Below are 5,000 nucleotides of genomic sequence, written 5' to 3'. Positions count from 1 at the left end.
TGTAGACATAGTAATATAAAAACTATAGCAGTGCAAGGATAATAAAGACAGCATTAAATATGGGCATTATAAGGGAATAGTGTAGACAGCAGGATAGACACAAATCAACAGTCAGTGTTAGAGGTTTGAAGTAATAATTAAAATATCAACACGGCCTCACGGCAGTTTGTGTAATTGTCACGTTATTTTTAATCTATTGGTTCATGTACAACAACCCGTTTATCTCGTTTTTTTTTCCGTGGTGGCCAGCACGAAATGGGAACCATCTCTATGGAGGTTGGGTTTAGGAAAAGATGAACGGGGAAAGCACACGTCACACCCCGGGACACGATGCGCGGTCTCTGGGGGACACGCTGCAACGGGGAAAGGACGCCTCACACGCCGGGAGACGGCCGCTGGGGACGCGCGACAATAACGGGACGGTTGTGATTAGGAAGACAACAACGGGGAAACAAAACGCCACACGCGATCCCCGGTCTCCGGGGTGAAAGTCCTGTGTTGTTTGACCCATCCACCCCCCCCCGACCAACCTCCCTACGCGGATTTTCGGCTTTTCATACTACTCCCTACCGTATTCGTGCTGTGATCACGACATATGCTTCCCATTGAAAGACATTACTTTACATTTTCGTGCTGGCCACCATGAAAAAAAACGAGAAAAACGTCCCCGTGAAGACAAATCAATACATTAAATAACGTGACCATTTCACGAACTGCCGTGAGACTGGGTTGAAAATATATAATTAATAATTTACACCATGAAGGAGGATTTAAAGACAGACAGAGAGACATACAAACAAACCCCTAAAACTAGGGGTAACTAAACTAGGGCTGCACGATATGAGGAAAACATGCGATAATGTTGTTGAATATCGCGCTAACGATACAACTCGCGATAAATAAACAGATATTAAAGCGTTCTCAGTTTCTGCTGCTTTCAGTTTTTTGCTAAAATACAACAAACTGCTTGTTGGATTTAAAACAAATGAAAGGAAATCATTTCCAACGTTGGGGGTGGAGTTGAGATCTCTTATTTTGGGGCTTTTCCTGCCTTTAATTTGACAGGACAGCTAGGTGAGAAAGGGGAGAGAGAGAAGGGAAGACATGCAGGAAATCGTCACAAGTCGGATTCAAACCCTGGACCTCTGCGTCGAGGCGTTAACCTCTCAGTATGTGCGTCTGCTCTACCCACTGAGCCAACCCGGGCCACTGAGATCTCCATGGTATTATGGTGCAAATGTCTTATGGGGGTGGGGGGGGGATTGCACAGGTCAGTTTAGATTTTCGGGGGAGTTGTAACAGCCTAAAATCCTTTCTGATATTCCGTTATATCTCTCGTATTTTGGGGCTGAGATGTGCTTTTTGTCCCGATTCCATTCTCTCACGATACGTGACTCTCGATTGGATTTGTGTTGCGATTTTCATTCAGTGTGATTTTTCGAAGTGTTGTGATTCGATAGTATTGAGTTTTGGGATTTTCATTTCCTCTTCAACAAACACAAAAGTAGAATAACACACTTTCTAGAGAGAATATAGAACGGGACGTTTCCAAATAGGGCTGGACAATTAATCGCAGATTTATCGACATCCTGAAGCTGTTATCAACATTTATTCCTGCAGATAGGCCGACTTTCTCCTTAAAAACATTCGACCGTGTGTGTGGTCACGTGACTTGGCCCGGACCAGTCAGCTGCGTGGAAAGCATAACGGAGGATGACTCAAACGAAGGAGTCCCGGGCAACTGAGCAACTTACGCCGTCGCCTGGAAACATTTTGGCTTCAGAAAAGATGATTTAGTGGCCAGGTTAGCTCAGTTGGTAGAGCGGGTGCACTTATGTAGAGGTTTGCTCCTCGACGCAGCGGCCGCTGGTTCGACTCCGACCAGCGGCCGCTGGTTCGACTCCGACCAGCGGCCCTTTGCTGCATGTCACCCCCCCTCTCTCCCCTTTCATGTCTTCACCTGTCCTGTGAAAATAAGGCCTAAAAATGCCCCAAAAAATGATCCTAAAAAAAGAAAAGATGATTTACTTTATTTAATTATTGTTATCGAGGTAAAATGTGCGATTCATCTTTTTGATTTCAGGTCATATCGGGCTGCCCTAGTTCCAAAAACATGATAGTTTTCTAAGAAGAATGAACATCACATGTCAGTCAGTCAGTCTGACATGTTTTTACTCTGTAAAGAAGAACATAACATGGATTTACTGTCTTCGTTCTGTTTCGCTGGAAACAGATATGATGTAGTTGCCATCGGCGTTATCATAGAAACACAAAATATTTAGGCAAGGCAGCTTTATTTGTGCAGCACATTACAGCAACAGAGCAGTTCAACGTGCTTTACATAAAACATCAAAGAGGGAGGAGGTCTCGGGGGAGACCCAGGACTAGGTGGAGGGATTATATCTCTAACCTGGCCTGGGAACGCCTCGGGATCCCCCAGTCGGAGCTGGTTAATGTGGCCCGGGAAAGGGAAGTTTGGGGTCCCCTGCTGGAGCTGCTACCCCCGCGACCCGACCCCGGATAAGTGGATGAAGATGGATGGATGGATGGATGGATGGATCAAAGAGCCCTTAAAAACATAAAATATGAGATTTTAGGACGCTGGTATGAGACTATTATATTTTGGGTTAGTATGTTTCAGTTACACTGCTCGGATGTAAAAGAGATTCTCAGAAAACGTCTGCTGTAAATTAGCAACCCCTCAGATATTTTTCACAATGCAGCAGGTTAATGTTAACATTAGGAACTGAGCCCCCCAAAAAAGTACTTTTTTTTACTTATCCATCCGTGGTGAGAAGGCGGATATTAAAAGCTGCATTTCTGGATTGCATGACTCAATATCAGATCGCTCAGACAAAGATCGGGTTTTCAGAGGAGAACTGGTTATTTTAAACCCAGCCCTACTGCTTCTCATATGCTCATATGCTCGGCATATCCATCTGGGAACTTTCCGTTGGAATACTTTTGGGAAGGGGCGAAAATCCTGGTTAGCTGATTGGATAAACCATCTGATAAACGAGCTATGCTTTGGCAGCAGGGGTAGCCTGGCTTGTGTTTGTATTTTCGTCGTCGCTCTGTTAGTACGTCATACTATACATACGTTGATCTGATTGGTTGATTTGGCCGTCCATCACCAACAGAGGTCGTACTAACAGAGCGACGACGAAAATACAACCACAAGCCAGGCTACCCCTGCTGCCAAAGCGTAGCTCGTTAGCTCAGCAAGCAACATGTCTGTAAAGGATCTTTCTCGTTTGTGTTACGACAAATTAGGGCTTGGCGATATGGAGAAAATCAAATATCACGATATTTTTTACCAAATACCTCGATGTCGATATTGCAACGATATTGTAAGGTTGACAATTGGTGCTTTCACAAACATCTTCCACATTTAGATGTTAGATAAACAACCATCATAATGTGGATATAATGAGTAGCGTATTTTCTGGACTATAAGTCGCATCAGTCAACAAATGCGTCATGAAGAGGAAAAAAACATATATAAGTCGCACTGGACTATAAGTCGCATTTATTTAGACATTTATTTCACAAAATCCAAGACCAAGAACAGACATTTAATCTGGAAAGGAGAGTTATTAAACTACCCAACAGCCCCCAGAACAAGGGGCTGAATACGGTAGGTGTCCTCTATGTTAACGTAACACATTAACAGTTATTAAACTACCCAACAGCCCCCAGAACAAGGGGCTGAATACGGTAGGTGTCCTCTACGTTAACGTAACACATTAACAGTTATTAAACTACCCAACAGCCCCCCAGAACAAGGGGCTGAATCGGTAGGGTGTCCTCTACGTTAACGTAACACATTAACAGTTATTAAACTACCCAACAGCCCCCCAGAACAAGGGGCTGAATACGGTAGGTGTCTCTACGTTAACGTAACGTAGCTGCTCTGTTGACAAGCCTCTCCCAGCAGCACATTGTTCCAGCACCCATCTGTGGACTCCTTCCTCCAGCTCTGGCCATCTGGATTTCAGCGCGACTAGCTTTCTTTGTTTTCTTCATTGCAGTAAGACTAACCTTTTCTCCAGTCCCTCACAAGTTTCTCTCTCACTCCAAACTCTCCTTCTGCTGCTCGATGACCGTTTCCGGCTGCGTGTTTTACTACCTGCAGTCTCCTGCAGCTTCTTTTCTTTCTCAGTTGTCTTTAGGAGCAGCATATAGTCGTCACAAGCCTAGAGCGCCTCTCGCGGCTGTAGACGGTAATGTTTTCAGCATGAAATAACATTTAAAACATGTTACATTATATATATTTTGATATATAAGTCGCACCTGACTATAAGTCGCAGGACCAGCCAAAGTATGAAAAAAAAGTGCGACTTATAGTCCGGAAAATACGGTAATAAAGTGGGTAAAGGCAAATAATAGAACAGCTACAACAGTCTGGTCAGTTCAGAGAATGACATCACGTTACTGTAATGCAGCCTTCAAACCAGGAAAAGACTAAACTTACCACGTAACGATATTACAATTCTTCAAAATCTAAGACGATATCTGGTCTCGTATCACGATATCGATATAATATTGAAATATTGCCCAGCCCTACGACAAATTACGAATAAAAGGCACCATTTCAGGTTCCCGGTCCATATTCCAAAAGAAGGATCCAAGAGTATAAAGCATTAGTGAGCGGCTAACAGAATTGGGGCTACCGCTGTCTCAAAACGTGTCTAGGTCAGATCTGGCAGAGTCGGGTTAGCTTCTCGTTGCGTCGCACCTAAACCCTTTAGACTTGGACTTCTCTTTATTGATCCTTTTGGGATGACTCCCGCAAGGACATTAGATATCCAGCAGCTTACAGAACACTCAAGAGATTTCAGAAAATAAAGAGGTATAAACAAGAAGGTCCTGGGCGCCTCCCTAGGGAGATGTTCCAGGCACGTCCAGCTGGGAGGAGGCCTCGGGGAAGACCCAGGACTAGGTGGAGGGACGTCCAGCTTGGAGGAGGTCTCGGGGAAGACCCAGGACTAGGTGGAGGG

General features: G+C 44.5%; 1 protein-coding gene across 1 annotated transcript in view; it reads left to right on the top strand.

Moving 5' to 3' along the window:
- otud5a (OTU deubiquitinase 5a) overlaps positions 1–5,000 on the top strand; it is a 50,340-nt gene that overhangs the window by 1,898 nt on the left and 43,442 nt on the right. The gene's annotated exons all lie outside the window — the stretch shown is intronic.

The sequence above is a fragment of the Sander vitreus genome, chromosome 7, assembly GCF_031162955.1.
Source record: "Sander vitreus isolate 19-12246 chromosome 7, sanVit1, whole genome shotgun sequence".
Classification (NCBI taxonomy): Eukaryota; Metazoa; Chordata; class Actinopteri; order Perciformes; family Percidae; genus Sander; species Sander vitreus.
The sequence above is the reverse complement of the archived record's forward strand: the minus strand, read 5'-3'. Positions and strand labels throughout refer to the sequence as shown.